Genomic DNA, 11549 nt, shown 5'->3' on the forward strand with positions numbered 1-11549 from the left:
ATGCTCAAATTTGAACATGGATCAGTCCCATAAATAGATGCCCTACATATGATGGTGACATAGATCATTCTACAATGAGGAAAAGAAGTATAGTGTTTATATAAAATATCACTTGAATTGTGGATTCTTTGCCTCTAAAAGAAAACTTAGTAACTCTCTAACCCAGCCTCTTCAAATTAGAGTTGGGAAACTGAGGCCCAAGGAGTGACCTACACTAAAACACATAGCTATTTAATGGCAGTGAGAAGAAGATTCCTGATATGATGACTCTCAATCCTCATGGCACTTCTTAAGAACAAGGTGTGTATTACTATTGTAATACTCAAACATCTAATCAGTACACAGATTCAAGACAGGGCACCTGCAAACAAGAAAAAAAAATTGAGCCCTGGACCAACCTTGAGATAAGAAGAATGACATCTGCAAAAACCTGTGGCTAGTATAAAAATGCAAAATATATTGCTTACAAATAGAAGACATAAATGACTTAAAAACTATATGTACATATGCATATATAGAATATTATGAAGTATGAGTCTATATCACACCAAATCTCTGGTTTCAGAGTAAATGCAGTTAGATGGATGCTTGGCCTCATGCATATAAAATGTCTGTGGGATTGCTGGTATTCTTCACTTTTCACCCAGGTGTCTTCTTGTCAGCTTCACAGATACCTACTAGGTAGAACCTCATCCTCTCCCTTATATGAAGGTGTATAGTAGGAAAGTACTTCCTAGTGTGTGAAAAAGAACAGCACCTTCTGTTGCCTTGTATCTGGACAATGTCCTGGCCACTAGAGCAATGACTGGTTACTCTGTGACCTGCAAAACACATGAGTGCCTGTAGGCCGTCTCACCTCTAGGCAGTGTGGAGGGATAACTACTCCTAGTTCTTATAGCACCTCTCTATTATACAAGACAATAATTAGCTCTGCTCCTATGCCAAGGGTATGAAGTCAACTTCTAACCTCTGGAAACCTTCCAAGTGCCTCTCTTTCCCAGTTTAGGGGCTCAACTTCCAACTGACCAACACAGTCCTCCCATTCACATGTAGGAGGAACCTATTGATACACTCCCCTAGACAAAAGGCCCTTGCTTTGGGATTTGGACAAAGGGCAGCATCCCTTCCTAGCTATGCAGCCCATGTGATTTCAGGAGAGGATCTTTGCAATGTCATTTCAAATCCAAAGCTGCTGAGCACCCTCCAAGAGAGACAAGCATGGTGGCAGTCTGCTAGACCAGAGGGTGACTGACTCATTCCCTGAGCACAGCGCAGAGACAGTGATTATTCACCCATCCGTGAGGTCTCGATTCTTCTTTGAATGACGATGGTGAGCATTCATTCTTACATTTAACCTTTGCTTATTGAGGACCCACTGTGTGCCAGACATTGTTCTAAATGCTGAAAATAGAGCAACACATGAGACAAAGTCTACTAGAGAAAAGCAGTACACTGAAGCAAAAAAAAAAAAAAAAAAACCCAATATTTGATTTTAGATATTGCTAAATGCTATGAAGAAGAATAAGCAGGGTAAAGAACACAGGATGGGGGCTGGATGTGCTGGTGCTGGGTAACATTTTAGAGAGGGCTGTTGGAGAAAGCCTTTCTGAGGAGATACATTGGTACCCTCTGCCTAGAGACTTAGGCCTGCTGGACCAGCTTATACAGTTGCTGCCACTGGCACTGCCTTTTCTTTTCTCATCCTATTAAAATGTTCTGAGTGCTCATGCTACCAAAACAGCCTGTGCAGGTCACTTACCTTTCCACAGCTGGCCCCAGCCTCATCCTTTACCCTGAGCTTGGTCTTTCACCAAACAGACCCAGAACCACATGTCTTCCTGCTGTCCCTTCACCTTCTTCTCTTTGCCCACAGCCACTCAACAACTTGCCAGGCCATTGCTGCTCCCCAGAAAGCCTAGCCCCAGCTGGCCCAGTGGACAAGGCTGCCTGTGCTGAATATTTCTCCACCCAAATGGCCTTCCCCTCACTTCTACCACTGCCCGGAAACTTCCAGAGAACAAGGGCAAAAGTATTGGGCAAAACAACCTTCCTCTCCAGGGAGAGGGGAAGAGGAGGGGCAGTGTATGATGGGATGGGATGGTAAAGGAAAGGCCGACTGAGGAGAGAGGAATGGGTAAGGAGGAAAATGAGACTGGGTGGGAGTGGGGGACTCTGGAGGGAATACCTGTTTCCCATAGGAATGCTGTTTGCGGGGGCTCCCTCCAGTGGCCCTGCCCCATGAACATGTGTCACCAGAGCACTATGATAAGGTGAGTAGCCAGAGCCAGCCTCTGTGGTGCTGTGATTTATCCAACTCTCCTCACTGCTGTCTCTGGCTGCCAGTTTTCTTGCTGATGTTTGGGGTGGAGACAATTTAAGGGGAGAAGAGGGCCAACTTAAGAGCATGCACAGCCAATACCCTTTTCCATATTTAGATGTGCTATCTCATTTATCAGTATTAGTAGTAGAAATAATAGCTAATGTGGGTTGAGTTTTTACTATATGCTTACTAAAGTGCTTTGCATGCATTATCTCCTGTAATTCTCACAACCACCCAGTGAGGTAGGTACTTTTATTGTCTCCATTTAACAGATGAGTAATTTGAGGCTTAAAGAAATTAGATGACTTGCCTAGGGCCATGAAGCCATGTTTATCAGTTTATCAAAGTGCCTGCCCCTACCCATCATACTCTAGAGTTGTCCTTTGATAGAGGGGTAGCTGTGCCACGCACACACCCTCCCCTTGGTGCCTGCACTGCATCTTTCCATCCATGTGCCTAGGGAAAGCTTCAGCTCATATAATGCCTAAGGAGTGCTGCGTCTGCAGTACACACATCTGCCCAACCAATGGGACCAGTGGAGGCCAAAACCAAGCCTGTGCTCTTGGCATACATGCTTGACATGTATGCCAAGTCAAGCATCTGCCTTGGCTTGAAGTTGAACTATCTGGAAGAAGGGGAGCGTTTTTCCACTTTGCAAGAAAACACTATAGGATAATGGTGGTCCTGTGACAACTCCCCCACCAGGGCACCATCACTGGTGAGACTGGCTCCATCCATACTCCTCTGCACCTTCCAGTCCATTCTCACGCTGCTTCTAGACCTATCTTTAAAAATTAGCGTGCCATTCTTCTTTGTGAATGTTCATTTTATTTTTTAATAAAACTCAAGTTCCCAATCTAGGCATAGAAATGTTTCACAGTCTTATTCCAGACCCTCAGTAGTGCCATTTTCAGCCACTCTCCAGAGATTAAATATTCCTGCAAACTCGGTTTCCTCACTTCCCCAGAGAGGACAAGTCTTTTTCTTTTATGACCTGGGCCTTTGCATTTACTTCCCCTTTACTCACAATACTCCCCTAACCTCATTTTTTACCCGGAAAATTCAGATGATTCCACTGTGACCCAACTCAGACCACACATAACCACACGTATCATTACAAAGCTTTCCGTTTCTTTCAGAAACATTAGCTGCTCCATTCTCTGAGTCCCACATACATACATCGTTATAACTGAATTTACCTGTTCCTCCCATCTCTGTGTTTGAGACTCAAGACTCTGGAGCCAAGTTCCGGCCCTGGCTCCAATTATTCTAAGTGTATGACATTGAACATGTTACTATATCTCCTCAAGCCTCCATTTTCCTCCATAAGATGGTACAATATATGTACCAATCTCAAACGCATGTTATGAGGTTTCCATGGGATAATGTATAGTGCTTATCAGAATAGGAATACATGGGAAGTGCTCAATAAATGTGAGCTATTTTTATTACCTTTGTATTTATAATATGCACAGGAATTAATATAGGATAAGCTAAAATCAGTTTTAATTCTTTAATATATTAATGATTTGTGGTTTCCACCAACTATGTCCATCTGCATATGATACATTACTAACTCAACAGTCAGCCAGAAATCATCCTGGCCTTTTAAGACAGGAAACATAGGTAAATTAATAGTGATCCATGGAATACACCACACTTGCACACATGTAGAGTTATCTACAGGTCTGAAAGCCCCACTCGACTCATGATAAAGGCCCAGTCTATGCCTTTTCTCTTTTACCTTGGTTTTTCCCATAGCACGAATGCTGTGATAAGCACTATAGCAGACTGGTCAGGAGCACAGACTCTGTCAAAGCTAATTTTTAAAGATAGGTCTAGAAGCAGAGGGCCAGGTTTCAGGCCTGCTCACCCATGATAGATCAGGCGGAGGGGGATGAGCGGGCACTCACATCCAACGTGTGTGTACGAGCAATTGCCAAAGTTAAGGAGGACAAGGGGTAAATTTTTTTTTTTTTTTTTTTTTTTGAGACCAAGTCTCACTCTGTTGCCCAGGCTGGAGTGGTGCAGTGGCACAATCTTGGCTCACTGCAACCTCCGCCTCCCAGGTTCAAGCAATTATTCTGGCTCAGCCTCCCGAGTAGCTGTGATTACAGGCATGTACCACCATGCCCGGCTAATTTTTTGTATTTTCAGTAGAGACGGGGTTTCACCACATTGGCCAGGCTGGTCTTGAACTCCTGACCTCAGGTGATCCGCCCACCTGGGCCTTCCAAAGTGCTGGGATTACAGGCGTGAGCCACCATGCCCAGCCAGACAAGGGGTACATTTTTAAGATAGAAGGAAAAGAGTCATCAGGGAAGGTGGGTTAGATCAGCTGTGAAAGCCCCCTCAAATATGCAAGTGCTCACAGATGATTTTCAGGAAATGCTGTTCGTTTTACTGTGAAAATGGTATATTTGTTGTTAAAAGAAAAAAGAATACTTATCTTTTAAAAGATACTTACTGATGTCTTCATGGATGAAATGATGTGATGTTTGGGATTTGCTTCAAAAAGTCTTAAGGAGTAGTGAGAAAGACAGGATAAGAAAATAAATGAAATGTACTTATTGGTGTTGTGTATATTTGAATCCATTTCACTATTCTCTTAGCTTTTGGAGATGTTTTAACAGTTTTCTATGAGAGTGTTTTTTAACACTCAGAAAATTTGTGCCAGTTGATTTTTACTCACCAGGAAGTCGACTCCAACCTGAACTAAGGCCACCACCCCCTTTCGCAGAGCTCCACCCTCTAGCACAAGTCACCTCATGCCGCTCAGAGAACCATCTCCAGCCCTGGTTACTTTTTGTGAATGCACCAGGTATTGCTCCACAGAGTCATCTCTGGAGAAAGTTTTTTTCTTTGTCTTTGGTCAATGATCCTCTGTCCCTCTTGGCAGACTGACTCCAGTGGCCTTTTATTTTCAGTTATTCCATCCTAACCCCAGGGAATCCTAAGAGGACCCACCCCCATATACATATCTACCAATCATACCACCTTTCTCCTGATTCCAGAAGCCCCTGAAATCTTCCCTTTTTCTGATATATTGCTGGAATGATCAGCAAGGAGTTGAAGAACTCCCTCCTGACCTGGAAATGCTTACTGAAATGAAGCAGGAAATTCCAACATTTTCTCTCTCCATTATCTCAAGAATAATTAAACTGTTTATTGTTAAAAAGGTTTCCTGCCATAAATGCTAATATAGTGAGCGCTATTGAGCTCTTTACAAGCACAAGACATGTTCTAAGTACTTAACATGAGTTAACTTAATTAATCCTCCTAACAATGCTACTGGCTAGGTACTATATTCTCCCTATTTTACAGGTGGAAAAACTGAGGCACAGAATTAAGTAATTGGTTCAAGGCCACAGCCAGTTAGTAGGAGATGGAGAATTGAGCACAGAAGCCTATCCATGGCCCAAAGTTGCCCTGCGGGATGTGCTGGGGTAGCTGACAGCTGGGGGCTGGCTAAATACAGCCACAGGTAAATGGGAAGTTATCAGGGACTGCTGGAACATGTTAGAGTGGATATGCTGCCAGATCCCAATTTAGGCAGATTTTAAAGATTAAATAAAAATCGGGTGGACTCTTTCAGCCATTGGTCAGGCACTAAAGTCAGGAGGGAACTTTGGAGTAAGGACCTCCTAGACCTCCCTGGCAGCAGCAGCCTGGAGCCTGAGGGTCATTTAAAACAGGCCTGTGCCTCTCTTTTTTTTTTTTTTTTTTCTTTTTATTATTATTATTATTATTATACTTTAGGCTCTATGGTACATGTGCGCAATGTGCAGGTAAGTTACATATGTATACATGTGCCATGCTGGTGCGCTGCACCCACCAACTCGTCATCTAGCATTAGGTATATCTCCCAATGCTATCCCTCCCCCCTCCCCCCACCCCACAACAGTCCCCGAAGTGTGATGTTCCCCTTCCTGTGTCCATGTGTTCTCATTGTTCAATTCCCATCTATGAGTGAGAATATGCGGTGTTTGGTTTTTTGTTCTTGCGATAGTTTACTGAGAATGATGATTTCCAATTTCATCCATGTCCCTACAAAGGACATGAACTCATCATTTTTTATGGCTGCATAGTATTCCATGGTGTATATGTGCCACATTTTCTTAATCCAGTCTATCATTGTTGGACAATTGGGTTGGTTCCAAGTCTTTGCTATTGTGAATAATGCTGCAATAAACATACGTGTGCATGTGTCTTTATAGCAGCATGATTTATAGTCCTCTGGGTATATACCCAGTAATGGGATGGCTGGGTCAAATGGAATTTCTAGTTCTAGACCCCTGAGGAATCGCCACACTGACTTCCACAAGGGTTGAACTAGTTTACAGTCCCACCAACAGTGTAAAAGTGTTCCTATTTCTCCACATCCTCTCCAGCACCTGTTGTTTCCTGACTTTTTAATGATTGCCATTCTAACTGGTGTGAGATGGTATCTCATTGTGGTTTTGATTTGCATTTCTCTGATGGCCAGTGATGGTGAGCATTTTTTCATGTGTTTTTTGGCTGCATAAATGTCTTCTTTTGAGAAGTGTCTGTTCATGTCCTTCGCCCACTTTTTGATGGGGTTGTTTGTTTTTTTCTTGTAAATTTGTTGGAGTTCATTGTAGATTCTGGATATTAGCCCTTTGTCAGATGAGTAGGTTGCGAAAATGTTCTCCCATTTTGTAGGTTGCCTGTTCACTCTGCTGGTAGTTTCCTTTGCTGTGCAGAAGCTCTTGAGTTTAATTAGATCCCATTTGTCAATTTTGGCTTTTGTTGCCATTGCTTTTGGTGTTTTAGACATGAAGTCCTTGCCCATGCCTATGTCCTGAATGGTAACGCCTAGGTTTTCTTCTAGGGTTTTTATGGTTTTAGGTCTAACATTTAAGTCTTTAATCCATCTTGAATTGATTTTTGTATAAGGTGTAAGGAAGGGATCCAGTTTCAGCTTTCTACATATGGCTAGCCAGTTTTCCCAGCACCATTTATTAAATAGGGAATCCTTTCCCCATTTCTTGTTTTTGTCAGGTTTGTCAAAGATCAGATAGTTGTAGATATGTGGCGTTATTTCTGACTGCTCTGTTCTGTTCCATTGATCTATATCTCTGTTTTGGTACCAGTACCATGCTGTTTTGGTTACTGTAGCCTTGTAGTATAGTTTGAAGTCAGGTAGTGTGATGCTTCCAGCTTTGTTCTTTTGGCTTAGGATTGACTTGGCGATGCGGGCTCTTTTTTGGTTCCATATGAACTTTACAGTAGTTTTTTCCAATTCTGTGAAGAAAGTCATTGGTAACTTGATGGGGATGGCATTGAATGCCCTCTCTCACCACTTCTATTCAACATAGTGTTGGAAGTTCTGGCCAGGGCAATTAGGCAAGAGAAGGAAATCAAGGGTATTCAATTAGGAAAAGAGGAAGTCAAATTGTCCCTGTTTGCAGATGACATGATAGTAAATCTAGACAACCCCATTGTCTCAGCCCAAAATCTCCTTAAGCTGATAAGCAACTTCAGCAAAGTCTCAGGATACAAAATCAATGTGCAAAAATCACAAGCATTCTTATACATCAATAACAGACAAACAGAGAGCCAAATCATGAGTGAACTCCCATTCACAATTGCTTCAAAGAGAATAAAATACCTAGGAATCCAACTTACAAGGGATGTGAAGGACCTCTTCAAGGAGAACTACAAACCACTGCTCAAGGAAATAAAAGAGGATACAAACAAATGGAAGAACATTCCATGCTCATGGGTAGGAAGAATCAATATCATGAAAATGGCCATCCTTCCCAAGGTAATTTACAGCTTCAATGCCTGTGCCTCTCTTTGAGGTCTGTTGCATATTCTGTGTCTGTGTCCCTCAGGCCCCTGGTAGAGAGGGCTCAGCTGACCTGAGTGGTTAAGTGACTTGCTCACAGCATCCTGTAGGCCTTTCACACCAATCCTGTGCTCCTTCCACACATAGACCCCACACTGTCTACCCTGGGCTGCGGCCTGGGGACTAATAACAACATCAGCAAAAACTGCATAGGCATAGCATTCACCCTGTGCGAGGCACTGTCCATTATTACCTCATTTAATCCTCTAAAAATTCAGTGAAGTAGAAGGTGTTATTATTCCTAAATTATAGATGAAGACACTGAGACACGAAGTTAGGTGATATGCCCTAGGTCACATTGCTAGTTAGGATTGAAACGGGAAAATGAGTCTTTAGGGCAATACAATTAAAAAGCAAATACTTTGATAAAAGGAAAAAAAATATGTTTCCTTTGTTGTGAAAAGAAAAATAAACGACAGCAACTGAAAGTGAGAACAGCTTTTCCCTTAAGCGGCGTGGGCCCTGGACTAGAAATGGACCCTGCTCAGTGGACTTGTCCTCTGGCGCCACTCGGAGAGTGCGAAACTTCAAAGGGACTGCAAAGGAGCAGGTGAGGGAGGCCTCCGTGTGGGCCGGTTCTGCGTGTGTCTGGAGAAGGCACTGTGCTGACATCATGCCTTATATAAGCTCTGGATCAAGCCTGGGGGAGGAGATCCCGATGAGTCACTCTCACCAGAGGATCCTGACGAGGATGCTTAGACTTTGGGAAATATTCAGAAAGGCTTAGTGGTTACTGCCCTTGCACGATGCCCACTAAACGGAGAAAGAAATGAGTGTCCTTCTTAATTTAGTCTAGATATGGGCACTAAAGGCCTTACACAAAGAAAGTGATCCCCTCCAGGATCGCACACCCATCTTCGGCCGGCAGCCGTCTACACAGCCGCACACCTCCATTGCCTTGTTCTTTATACCTGGCTCTGGTTCCTAACCTCGCTGTCAACACAGCCTAACGCCAGGCACTTGGTGTTATTGTGAGGTGGTGTGAGTGGAAGAAACTATCACTTGCTGCAGTAGTAGCTAACTCTTGATTTTTTAAAAAAGTGTAAATCTGAGACTGCGAGTTGTGGGTGATGTTTAATGTGAAGTTCGGGTGTCCCTGGATGGGCTCGGTGAGTGGTGGGCAGCGTCTGCCTCGCAGGCCGCGCTCCTTTCCGCGTCGGATCTGCATGTGGGCCGGGATTTGTCTTTGGCTTCTTGTCTGGTTTGGGATGAGACCCTCGCGTCCCAGGGGAGGGGGGCAGGTGTTGCTCCAGTCGAGCGAATGGAACCAAATTACAGGCCCGTCTGTCACCTCCTCTGGGAGAAGGTGGGGGAGGCGGGACGGGCGCAGGGTGGGCGGGGGAGGGGCCAGGCGGGCCCGCGCGGAGAGCGGAGAGCCCCGCCCCCAGCCCGCCGCCGCCCGCGCAGCCTACACGCCAGGCCCAGGGTCTTCGACCACAGCTCCCGGGCCGCGCCACCTCGCTCGGCAGGCGCCTCAGACCCGGCCGCGTGTAAGGGGCGCCGGCGAACGCCTCACACTGGAAGTGTTTTCCACTAAATTGACTGACGTGTCTTCTGACGGCACTGACTCGGGGGCTGCGTCTGTCCTGCTGAAAACAGAAACATTCTCCACACAGATCTGTTTCCCTGGGTCTTCAGTCTAGGATAAGCGGCTCGCTCACTCACGCACTCACTCTCAGGACGCCACACCAGTGGGCGTCTGTGGACACAGTGATCCCTGCCCCAGGTTGGCTCGCTCGCCGCTCCTCTCAGGGCGCGGACCTCAGGGAGAGCGGGCGGACTCGGACGCTGCAGGTGGGATCGCGGCCACGGAACCTTGGAAGTCACTCGGAGGCTGCCGGACGTAACCGGCGATAATGATGACACCTCGCTGTCTGCGGCAGTCTCGGGAGAGCGTCCCTCCACCGAAGGCCCCAGTGGGGCACAGCAGTGTTAGTCTGAGCTACCTGAGAAAAACACCAACAGATAACGCCCGCCCTTTGTGGACAGCAGTGGACAGGAATAATAAATTGCCGTCATTTTGTTTGCTCTTATAAATAGAGCAACAAAGACTATAGGAGAGAATGAGGGGAAAACAAGATCTCAAACCAGACAGAGCGTTTCTAATAAGAAACAAGTTCTTGTCAAATTCTCCAAACTCGAATGGAGAAAACTGTTTCATATGCCTTGTTCTTTCTCCTTGCCTCTGGGGTGGGAAAGGCTAAAGAAATTGTCAGTTCCTGGGAGCTCTTTCAGTAAGAAAAGAGCTGAGGCAGAGAGGGCGGATGTACTGCGGGCCCAGGAAGACACACATTCCTTCCCCTTTTCTTTGACAATAAAGTGATTGACAGAGATAATTTCCCATGTGAGAGGATAAAAACATTGCGAGCAGATAATGGCCCGTGTTTAGATTGTGGCTGATAAGACTCTGTCCATCCCATGTCAAGAGATGACTGAAAAGTGAAAAATTAATTCCATTATCCAGCTGTTGCTGCTGTGAAGTGCCAAAATACCCAGATGTTTCCAAACATCTGAGTATTTGACAGCACGTTTTTACTATAGATCCAGATGTTTGGTATTGTGTAGACAAAGACCAAACCTAAACACGGAAAAGAAAAATAACTAACTGGGAATAAGGAAGCCAAGAGGTGGTTAAGAGGACAGCAAGAAGGGGAATTGAGTGGTGATGGGAAAGAAAAGGAGAAATTAAAGACAAAAAATGTAAAGAAAGGTAAAATATAAAAACCAGTAAATTTTTTTAAAAAGAACAACATTCTATTTCTTCATAGCCCACACCTTGGCCTCATTCTTACCTGGCTGCATGAAAAGCATTTCTGCTTGTCCAGGTCTGGGTTACATGGCGGGTGGGGGGCGGGGGGTGGGGGGAGGCCGGAGGGGAAGGTTTAAAAGAATGGGAAGAGAAATCCTGAGGAGACCTAGGGAAGCAAACTTGGCACTAATGCCTGGGCATTAGGCTTACCCAGGGAGGGCAGCTGTATGAAGGGGAGAGGCTACAAAATGGAAAAGTGATTAATATACTGGGGTGGGGGCGGGGGTGATTTTCACACTCAGAAATGAAAAGCCAAAATTCCAGTCAAGGATATTCACATTAAGCAAAGCACTGAAATGTCTTGATCAGTCAACTTTGTTTCCAGTTATCAGTGAGGATGTTGAGCTCCGTATAGATAGAGCCAATGATAGTGTAACAGAAGGAAAAGGGTAATTGAGTGGGGGAAGGTTGTGCAGTTTGGTGACAGATTTAGAGGAGGGGACATCATGTGATTGAGATGATGGTGGGAGTGTTAGGCTTTCAGCACAGCTCACAAAGGCTCCTGTAATTCCCAAGCTGTCTGTTATCTATGAAATGCAAATCAGGAG

This window comes from Pongo pygmaeus, chromosome 1 (genome assembly GCF_028885625.2).
Source record: "Pongo pygmaeus isolate AG05252 chromosome 1, NHGRI_mPonPyg2-v2.0_pri, whole genome shotgun sequence".
NCBI classification, from domain to species: domain Eukaryota; kingdom Metazoa; phylum Chordata; class Mammalia; order Primates; family Hominidae; genus Pongo; species Pongo pygmaeus.